This window comes from Bubalus kerabau, chromosome 5 (assembly GCF_029407905.1).
Source record: "Bubalus kerabau isolate K-KA32 ecotype Philippines breed swamp buffalo chromosome 5, PCC_UOA_SB_1v2, whole genome shotgun sequence".
Lineage (NCBI taxonomy): Eukaryota > Metazoa > Chordata > Mammalia > Artiodactyla > Bovidae > Bubalus > Bubalus kerabau.
The window spans coordinates 81,620,052-81,631,634 of NC_073628.1; the positions used below are offsets into that span (position 1 = coordinate 81,620,052).

Consider the following 11,583-nt stretch of genomic DNA (forward strand, 5'->3'; position numbering starts at 1 on the left):
CTAGTCCTGGACGCAGGAATCAGGTTGAAGGGCCTCAGCCTGAGATGAGGATTGGAGACTGATCACTTCCTCTTGGCAGAGAACTCAAATTCTGGTTTCCCTGGTAGCTCAGTTGGTAAAGAATACACCTGCAATGCCGGAGGCCCTGGTTCAATTCCTGGGTCGGGAAGATCCCCTGGAGAAAGGATAGGCTACCCACTCCAGTATTCTTGGGCCTCCCTTGTGGCTCAGCTGGTAAAGAATCTGCCTGCAATGTGGGAGACCTGGGTTCGATCCCTGGGTTGGGAAGATCCCCTGGAGAAGGGAAAGGCTACCCACTCCAGTATTCTGGCCTGGAGAATTCCATGGACTGTATAGTCCACGGGGCCGCAAAGAGTCAGACAGAACTGAGTGACTTTCATGTTCAAGTGCTTTACAATATTGTGTTGGTTTCTGCCATACATCAACAGGAACCTGATGTGGAGCATTTTTAAGATCTTTATTGAGTTTGTTACAATATTGCTTCTGTTGTTTTTTTAAGTTCTGTTTTTTTTTTTGGCCCTGAGGCATGTGGGATCTTAGTTCCCCAACTGGAGATTGAACCCACACCCCCTGCATTCATTGGAAGGTGAAATTTCAACCACTGGACTGCCAGAGAAGTCCCATAAAGCTGTACTTTAGACAGACCCAAGAAATGTGAGGAGACCCATTAGCACCTTTATATGGGGATTGACCAAGGGGATGACTGACGCCCTGCCTAGGAAAGAGCAGGGCATTGGTTACCTGCTTGGCCAGGGGGTCAGGGAGGGACTAGCTCTTCCTGCTGCCTGCACAGCTCATCCCCATCGAATTGTCTCTTATTTTTTTGGCCTCTCACCTTGGGCCCTTGCTGCAGGAACCGTGATTTCAATCAACATAATCCATGGGCTGACTGATCCCTGCTGGTAAATTTTATTTTTATAAAGGTATGTGATACAAACTAGAAAGAGGAATATGCTGAGTTACATGCAAAATCTTTTAGAAAAAAATCGAACCTCTTATTGTACTTTATATCCTTCTTTTCATTTTACCCCCTATGTTCCTTCTTTCCAACTCTAGGTGTTTAGCTTAGTCGTATTTATGTGTAATTTTTCTCATGGGGACAGAGGATGTGGGGCTTGGGGTGTATATAAATAGGCCAGGACTTCTGTTTCTTTCCCCAGTTTTGTGCTGCTTTGATTTTAAGGCTTAAATCAAGGTTAAGTTGGAAGTATATTTAAGCCATAAAGCATTTGCTCCAGACTAAGGGGTTCAAATTTTTCTGGAACCATTTAATTTCAGCCATATTTTTTCTCCACATAAACCATCCATTGCTGAATTGTTCTCATGTCTTGGTCTTGCTAATGCAAGTGCCTGTTGTGGGGTGTGAAGCAGTCATTTGTTTCTGCTGTTCTAGTTCATTGCCATGATCATGAAGTAGAGTTTTGTCTATTTTTAATCCTGTGTTGGTTCCACGCTAACCCTGAAACGTGAATCCAAGCTCTTGTTCACGAAACCAAAGAATAGAATCCACGGACATGCAGACACTCGCACAGGCAAAGTTTTATTTCAGAGAGTAGAAGTACAAAGCTCTCAGCATGGAGACTGAGAGGGCGAAAATTGTCCCCAAACAATGAGAATCACAACAGTTTATATCTTTGCCAACACTGACCTGTTCATTTTTGGTTGGTTTAGGGGTCCTGATGTATGCAATCCCTGACTGGTCATCATGCATAGTTTGTCAATTTTGTGGCCTTTTTTGATCTCTCAGTCCTTGAGTTTTCCTAAGACATTGAGTCTCCATCCCCTGACCTTTTCTGTGACCTCAGGCCATTGTTTAAGGACCAGATACGTATCTTAGTGTTGATGGTTCACCTAGTGTTTTCTTTCTTGATGAGTTGGACAGCAGTTACTGATTGTCTTGTCTTGGGTTTGAGTGTTTTATGGCCTCCAGGCCAGGGAGGCATTCCTCTGAATGCCAGGAAAACTGGAACAACGAGTATGGTTATAGTTTAATGAAGTGAGATGCTTGTGTAAGAAAATAGGTGGAAATTTGAATTGTGTTTTTAAAAGAAGAAAGCGAGGCCTTAACCCTACACTAACTACTTAATAATTTTCTATCTCAACCCAAGAAGGTCAACAGAGAGGAAGCGTCCCTTGCTTATCACTCTAGTTCCAAGAATAGTGGTTTTCAACTCTAGCAGCACATGAAAATCACCTGAGAGCTTTGGACAACACCTGTGCCTGGGCCTTGCCTTAAAAAATGCTTATTTAATTGGCCTGGAATGGGCTCAGGCTTTGATTCATTCCCAGCTGGTTCTGATGCACAGTGACAGTTAAGAACCACTTCTAATCATAATCATTTTCAGATAATTCTCCAAGACTCAGCTCAGTCTGGCTACCCCTGAGAAGCTTTTTCTGACACCCGCTCCTCACAAACCTCAGCTCAGAGCTTTTCCTCTCTGCTCCCAGAGGTACCCAATTTCTGTGTGTCTTGTTCCTGGTTCTTATCTCCCTTCTATTATAGTTTATTTAATAAATAAATTAGTTAAATTTATTTATAATTTCCTAAGATCAGATCAGATACCATATATTTTTAAATCTTTGAGCCTCCTGCACTTAGTACATTTCTGGGCATGTCTGCATGAAATCAATATTTGTTCAGAGAGTGAATGAATGAAACTGTTATCAAGGCTTGCCCCAGAATCACACTCCTGCCCCTCCCTTGAATAGAAACCAGTTACTCTTATCTAAGCTTTAGGAGGAAGCTGCAAAGAGAAAAAAAACAAGAACTGGTTAGAGCCAACTGGGCCCAAGATGGTGGAAGATTTGACTTCCACTTGAGCCTTATTATATGCTCATTGTAATATGTTAGCATGTTATGACACACCCACCAGCACCATGCTCATTGACAGTTGTCATGACAACAACTGGAAAAACCCATACAAGGACTGAAAAGGAGAGTTACATCAATTCCGGGTCCAAACCACACCCCTGTTCTTGGATAACTCATGAATATTCCTCCCACAAATCCTTTCCTTTTACTTCAATCCTCCTACATATTTGATGTCTCCATCCGAACTGGGTTGAGAAGTTGATTTGTGAACAAAGTTCCCACTTCTCCATTTTTTTGGCCATTGAATAAAGCTTGTGCTGTTCCAGTCTCAGCATCTGTTTTGTTATCGGCTACTTGAATCCGATTGGAAAAAGAGCCTCCCTCTCTGGCCAGGCTAAGACCTCTACACAGGTCCAGTTGGCCAATTTGGTAACAAAACTACACATAGAATGACCAAGAAGTCAATGCAGTCAATTTGCAAGCTAAGTTTTCCTACAGTTGTACCCTTAGATCTATACTGATCGTGTCTTTTTTTTGGACTCTTCTCAGGATGAGCCTGCAGTCTTCAATATGTTGTAGAGATATCTAGTCCTGGAGTCTTCTCATCAGAGTTTAAAAATATTAGGTTGTTTAAAACTCTGGAGAGATCAGAAGAGAATGCTGATGTCTTGAGCTGCTCACCACACAGACCCTTTGAGGTATTCATTCACTTCCTTGGTTGTTCTGAGGAATCAAGCTGTTCCTAGGTCCTGCATGGAACATGTGTTAAGGCAGTCATCACCTTCCTTACCATGATATATGCAACACGTCTCAAAATTTCTTTGAAACCCCAAACTAGAAGTCTGCTCTCATAGCCTAGGAGAGATTCTGACATTGAAAGGGATGCAAATGAGTAGAGTGTTTGCCAAATTACTTAGGATACTAAGCTCTTCTCCAAAGGAACCTAGTTTTCAATAGGAAAACTGCTAGGGTACCTTGTTTAAGAATATGTGTTGTCTGCAGGATCATTCCAGGTATAATTTTCAAAAAGCCTTTTTAGAATGAGCCACTCGAAAGTAAACTACTTGCATATAGGGGCTTTGTTCTGCTCATCTCTGTATCTTCAGACCATACAGAGATTCTTGGCCCATAGGAGACATTCTGTATACTAAACTGATAGATAAATGAATGGAGATGAAGTTCTTTTAGCTTGGTTTTAGACCCCTGCTGCAACAAGCAGAATTCTGAGTTGGGAAAGAGGACCATAGACATTCACAGACACTTTCATTTCTTGCAACAGGTTTGGTTTTACCCCAATTGAGACTGAGAAACTTGTGGACAAGACTGAACTGCCACCATCATTCCTCACCACCCTTAAATAAAGACCTAAACTGAAGAGATGATATTGGTGCCTGAGGTTTCCTCAGGCTTGATTTCTGGGGAGAAGTGAACCAGAACACTTGCTGGTTTTCCAGCCTTTGTGTATTATATCCTGCTCTGCAGCGAGCATCCGTCCTATCGAGTGACTGAGGCACAGCACACAGCCTTGACCTTCTCCAACCAGACTTAGCTCAGGATTCAGGCTGGTTATTGCTTTTTCTGCAATCTGCTGTTTAGGTCATATTTACCATAAGAGTCAACTTTACTGGAAATGATGGAGCAGGACCAAGGTCAGTCTCTGCCATTGAAAAGAGGCCTTGGAAACAGTCATTAAGAATCTAGAGCTACACTGTCCAGTGTGGTCGGCACCAGCCAGCATGTGGTTATTGAAGTTGAAATTAATGCAAATTAAATGCCACTAAAATTCAGTTTCTCAGTCATACTAGGCCCCATCTCACATGCTCAAGTGACTTGAGTAGCCATATGTGGCTAGTGACTACTGTATTGGACAGCACAGAGCAGAATGTTTCCTTTACTGTAGAAAGTTCTGTTGGCTAGTGCTAGTCTAGAGGGTCCAGAGACCACGGTTGGGAACCCAGTCGATGAGCAGGAAGCCTGTTCCCCAGGGTGACTCAACAACAGCTACCCCCGTCACATCTCCTCTAGCACTGTTTACTATTATTATTTTTTCCAAATGTTGCTCAAAGATTCACCATGGCTGGGAAATGAAGGAAATGATTTCTCAGGTTCTACAGTTGGAAAGATTGAAGGCAGGAGGAAAAGGGGGCGACCGAGAATAAGATGGTTGGATGGCATCACCGAATCAATGGACATGAGTTTGAGTAAACTCCGGGAGACAGTGAAGGACAGGGAAGCCTGGCATGCTGCAGTGCCATGGGGTCGCAAAGAGTTGGACACGAGTTAGCAACTGAACAGCAACAACAATACTTGTTAGCAAAGAGACAGCCTTGTATAGGGGTATAAAAGAACATCCCTACTGGTAAAGAGATTATATTAGATTGAACCATATGAAATAGCTTTTTTTCTTGTAGGTCAGAAAGGGCTAAATATCAATTTCATGAGGTTCAACCTAAGTCAAGGGAAAGAGTGGTGGAGAGTCAAGGGCAGAATGGGCATCTGTGGCTTGTGTTCCTTTTTTTGTTATGGGTTGGCGATAATACAGGTAGTTTTAACTTGGCAATGGGTGGTTGGCTGAAAGCCTGCTTCTTCCTTGCCTGCTGCTGCTGCATAAAGAGAGGCTTATGTGTGTTCGTAGTGAATAGTCATGGAAGAGTTAGAATGTATTAGTGGTAAGAAACAGAAAACCCAGCTTCATAGATACTGTTTTCCTAACAAGCAGCCTAGATGTGGTAGCTCTAGAGCTGGATGAGCAGTTCCATGACCCCAAGGGCTCTGAGCTGGAGTCTCTGCTTATTCTGCTGGCCTTCTCCTCCCGGTTTACCAGATGGCTGCAGCAGCTCCAGGCATCATATCCCTGTGAAATGATGTCCAAAGGCAGGAACTGAAAGTGGGCTCAAGGGTGGGCGGGACAGCGAGTGAACTCTCTGCCTGGACCTCTTTTCCCTTCAGGGAGCAAAATCTTTCCCAGAAATACACCTCCCCTGCAGATTTTCTCTTCGTCTTAGCCACCAGAGTTTGTTATGAATCCACTCATTAAATAATCTGGAAAAGGGAAGTGTGTTTATTAATCTTAGTTTAAACCAGTTATGATTCATGGCCTGAAACTGGGCGTATTTCCAAGCAAGCTAAATTGAGACTCCATCAGCCAGGAAGAAGGAATAGAGAAAATGGACCATGGGTGGATAAGTCATACTGTTTCCTCCAAGTTATTAAGATGCTTTCTGTTGGTAAATGACTGTTGAGAACATCTTTTATTTTCACCTGCTGGATATCCACTGGGCCTGCTTCAGTGGTACTCACTGGTTTTCCTCTGGCTGTGGAGGGAGGGGGAAGGGACCCTTTCCCAAAATTCTGCAAGTGGGAACATGATCTGAGGATAAATTTCAGGACTTCTGTTTGAACTGTTAGGAAAAGACATGTTCTACTTACCCTGGAGTCTGAGAAGATAGCATGCCAGTTAAAACTGTTGGTGGTGAATTTGCCTGCCTGCCTGAATGCATGAATGATACATGTGCTAACACAATGAATGCCACTTGACTACTTTTTTTTTTTTTGATTGCAGTGCATGACTTGTTGGATCTTAGTTCCCTGACCAGGGGCTGGACCCACACCCTTGGCAGTGAAAGTATAGAGTCCTAACTATTGGACTGCCAGAAGATTCCCATGAATGACACACAGTGCTAACACAGAGGAAAGAAAAATGGAAAGACAGTGAGAAGCTTGGTCCAAATGGAATTGAGCCCCTGTATGCAGTCTCACAGAGTCGGACACGACTGAAGCGACTTAGCAGCAGCAGCAGCATGCAGTTATGACTGATTTATACTGAGACTATTCAGTTATGTGACCTAATAAATCTGTCACCTACCCCCGCCCCCCCACCCCCACTGCCATTCCCATGGTCATTTTTTTCACAGAAGCTAATTTGAATTGTGAAAGATTCCAGCTAGGTGTCAGTCTCTAGCCATGAAGTGTTACAAGTGATAGACTTTATTATTTATTTATTTTTATGTTTTGAGTTTTTAGCTGTCAGGCATGTGGGATCTTAGTTTCCTCACCAGGGATTGAACCTGTACCACTTACTTTGAAAAGCTAAGTCTTAAACACTGGACTGCCAGGGAAGTGCCCAAGTGATAGACTTTAAAATTAGTACCATCTAAGGTAGAATGGAAAGTCAGGCGGGATCTGACTACCCCTAGCTGAGAAGTTAGCTGTCTTTGTTATGCTCTAACAAGGCATCTAGTTAAATTGTTGCCCATTCTTTCTTGGAACACAGAGCGTGTGCCATTTGAGACTGGAATCATTAAAGTCCTTGTAGAACGTCTTAGCCTGTGGAATGTGTTGGCTGCTTCTTAAAGTGCTCAGTGAGTTTTTTATGAGAAAGAGACAAGCTTCTTTCAAAGTTGGTCCATCTAGAAGTAGAAAAAGAGGAAAAAAATGTCGATAAAAAAGGTCTTTTCTGCCTTTCATAACTGAGAGCCAGGTGAAGTTATACCTTGTAAGAGTGGAAGAGGTGAGTTCTCTGCCTTATGATGAAGTTTGTCCCAGCAAAAGCAGGAAGACTAGAAACAGAACAGAACAGAAGACTAAAACCAGGAAGCAGCCTGAGCTTGACTGCAGCTCATCCTCATGGTCATCAAAAGACATCATGGTGGAGTGAAAATATGAGCCACAGGATGGGAGAAGATACTACAGCACATGTAACTGACAAAGAGCCCATATCTGGAACTCCTATAAGCAAATAAGAGACAAACCAATAGAAAAGTGGGCAGGACTGATCAACAGGCCTTCACAAAAGGGACTATCCAAATAAATATGAGAAAATGCTCAACCTCATCTGTCATGAGAGAAATGCAATGAAAACAAATAGGAGATCCCACTATAGGTTCTGCCGGAACAGCTACAATAAAGAAGACAGATCATACCCATGTTGTTGAGGAACTGTTGGAGCCCACAGACACTTCTGGTAGGAATGTAAATAGGTAGTTTGGAAAAACTTGGTATTATCCATTAGAATTGAATGTGTGCGTATCCTATTACCAAACAGTTCCACTCCTAAATATATGAGTGCATATATACCAAAAGGTGCAACAATATTCTTAGCAGCATTGTTTGTAACAGTCCCAAATTGGAAAACTTTCAACGCCTATCAACAGCGAATGGGTAAATAATTGCAATGAACTCTATAGTCCAATGAACGCGATCACACTATTGCCAGCATCACCAGGAGGACTAAATCTGGTAGATATAATTTTGAGTGAAGAAGCTTGACGTAACACATCCTGTAGGGTTCCATTTATGTAAGCTTTGAAATAAGCAAAAACAACCTACGGCGTTAGAAATGAGGCGAATGGAGACCCTGGGAAAATGGGAGGAGGTCTGATTGGGATGGCACACAAGGGGCTTCTGAGAGCCCTGATGTCCTATTTCTTGACCTGGCACTGGTTACACTGGTGTGCTCACTTTGTGATCATTCATGTGTGATTTCAGCATTTCTCTGTCAATAACATTAAAAAAAATCTTCTAATCATAGGCTATGGAAGAAGAGAGATGGTTGTGAGAGTGCAAATCAATGATTCATTAAAATAATAATTATCCCCTGGCTGCGGTTGAGAGGCAGCTTCGCTGAATCTTCCCTTTCCAGGCTCCGGTTTGGAATTTCACTGATGCAGACGAGAAAGTGGAGGCCATTAAGCTGAGAAGGAGGGAAGAGCCCTCAAGCTGCTGCTAAGAAACCAAACTCCCAGGCCAGAATTTAGATTAAGGACAATATCTCTTGCTTTGGTTAATATTCCATGAAATGACCAAATGCAAATTGAAAGAGTAGTAAGTAGTGAGCTTCTGAAGGATTTATTTTGCTGGAGAAATCTCAGCATGGCCAAGGGGGCTTGTGATTGCTCAGCCCTGAGGCAAGCCCAAATTCCGCAACCTGCACCATCTGGAAGTGAGTCCTCCCCAGTGTCTCTCCTCAGATGGGAATGGGGGACAACGGGCAGAGGGGATTCTCTCAGAGCAGAACCGGGGTTGTCAGATGGGCTGGCAAGGACCCCACTCACTGCTAGCCCACAAGTCCTTACTGTTTTTGTCCAGCAGAACACAGTAAAGTCTGCTCATCAGGGCCTGTTTCCCCTTCTCATTTCCAAATGAGACATTTATTGTATTATCCTATTTTCTTTTCACTGTTGTTTACAAGAACACTGCTGTATACGTTGGGAGTGTTTATGTCTGTCATTTAGTCTGAAGGATGTCAAACTCTAGGTGCTCAGACCTCATTGAGAGGAACCCACATGACTTAAGAGATCCTGGTCTTGGACCTGGGTATAAAAATGGCATAATTTGGATTGTTTATGACTGGAGAGGGTGTGATTTAATTTTTAGATGCGTGTGGTTTGGTTATACTATGTTAGGGATATAGATTATATTATATAGAAAATGGATTATAGAAATTGTACAAATGGAAAGAAGGTTGTATAGGAATAATAAGAGGGTAGGGATGGATTGTAGAATGCATTTGTTATTTTTGCCTTCCTAGGAATCAATTTCCTCTTCCTAGGTAATAGCGCACTGATTTTCTTTTGAAGAACTGCCCTCTTCTCAGTTCTCAGACTATGTGGTTTATCCTTTTCTCTTGACCACAGTGGTTGATTCAGAGATAGCCCCGTGACTGAGGTCAGGGGCCCAGCCATGAGATTGAATTTCTGAACTTTTGAGACTCTCCTGGGAGAAAGAAGCTTCCTTTGCACTGGTGGTGTTACAGTGATAGGATGTGAGCTTGGAGCCATCGGAGGACTGTCCTGCATTGCATGAGGAGTGTCTGCCTAAATGTAGCCGGTAGAGATGAAACCAGGGCAGGAGATGGAGAGAGGCCAAGTTTGATGTCCTCAGTCAAGCTCTGATGACAGTTACTCTCCTGTACTTTTTCACTGTAGGAGCCACAAATATGAGATACTTTGCCTGCGACCGTGTGATTCAGTTTCTGAAACTTGCAACTGAAAATCCTGTAGTTACAATCAGCTATGGGAAATGCATATGCTATGCTATGCTAAGTCTCTTCAGTCGTGTCCGACTCTGTGTGACCCCATAGACGGCAGCCCACCAGGCTTCCCCGTCCCTGGGATTCTCCAGGCAAGAACACTGGAGTGGGTTGCCATTTCCTTCTCCAATGCATGAAAGTGAAAACAGAAAGTGAAGTTGCTCAGTCGTGTCCGACTCTTCGCGACCCCAAGGACTGCAGCCTACCAGGCTCCTCCGTCCATGGGATTTTCCAGGCAAGAGTACTGGAGTGGGGTGTGCTTTGAGTTTGTTTGGTGCTCTGCACCCTTTGTTAACTGAAAGGGAGGAGAGTGACTTTTACTGAAACAACTGTCTTTCGGGAATTAATGCAGTAAAGGGAAGACTTAGTTGAATATGTTCCTCTGTTTCTTTGGTTTGGCATCCAAGGCCTGAGAGGACTTTCACGGCAGCATGTCACTGGCATTCTGCTTGGTACTATGAACCGCCCTCCTCCCCTCCTCCCAGGTGAATGACATCCAGCCCCCCACAGTCCAGGTCCCCATCCTGAACTTCAGCTGAGACAGTCCATCGGGGCATGCTTGTCACAGTGATGGTGCCATGTTCTGCCCCACACATGCATGTGTGACAGCAGCGTGTTCCACACATGTTGGGGGGGTGGAGGGGTGTAGGTTTGCCAGCCATGACCATGAAACCTAGGATGACATGAGACATGGCAAGACTAGTGCTCAAGGTTACGGATCTGTGGGCTAATGCACAAGGGATAAACAGTGAGACTAAGGAGTGAGGGCTCCCAGGGCAGTGAGTGGAAGGAGCCAAAGGCCAAGTAGAAGAGGTATCAGAATTAGGAGCCGGGAAGCAGAGAACAAGAGTCAGGAGCCAGCAAGACTGAGAAGACAGGAGGGAGGGCTTCTCCGAGGAGACACTGGGCAGGCTGGCCATGTCCCAGGGGATGGCATTTGTGTTGCTCAGGGCTACTGTCAGAGGTCCGAGGGGAGGCACAGCAGATTCATTTGACAGTTACCTCTCCTGAATTTTCTATTAAGAATTTTGTTTCTTCAGGCTATGCTATGCTAAGTCACTTCAGTCGTGTCCAACTCTGTGTGACCCCATAGACGGGCAGCCCACCAGGCTCCCCTGTCCCTGGGATTCTCCAGGCAAGAACACTGGAGTGGCTTGCCATTTCCTTCTCCAATGCATGAAAGTGAAAAGTAAAATTGAAGTCGCTCAGTCATATCTGACTCTTAGCGACCCATGGACTGCAGCCTACCAGGCTCCTCTGTCCTGATACAAATTGAAAGGTTTAAACTTAAAAAAAAAAAAAGACTTCATATCTTTAAATAAGCTTATTTACAAAATAGAAATAGACCCACAGACATAGAAAACAAACTTATGGTTACCGAAGGGGAAAGCAGGGGAGGAATAAATTAGGATGAATTAAAATACACACACACACACACAGATCCAACAAGGTCCTAGTGTTTAGCACAGGGAACTATACTCAATATTTTGTAATAACTTGTAAGGGAAAAGAATCTGAAAAAGAATGTGTGTATATATATATATATATATATATATATATACATACATACATATATATATATATGGTGGCTCAGACAGTAAAGAGATCCCCTGGAGAAGGGAATGGCTACCCACTCCAATATTCTTTTTTTTTTAGAAAGTATCCATATGTATAAATAAATCTATACTATTTTTAAAAGCCAGCACCACTCTTCCCATCC

General features: G+C 43.4%; 1 long non-coding RNA gene across 1 annotated transcript; it reads left to right on the forward strand.

The window, feature by feature from the left end:
- The first annotated feature begins 873 nt into the window (after positions 1 to 873).
- LOC129652897 (uncharacterized) lies at positions 874 to 4,812 on the forward strand. Its single transcript, XR_008714832.1, has 3 exons — positions 874 to 944; positions 3,383 to 3,531; positions 4,113 to 4,812. It is a non-coding gene; the product is annotated as an uncharacterized LOC129652897 (long non-coding RNA).
- The last annotated feature ends 6,771 nt before the right edge of the window (positions 4,813 to 11,583 follow it).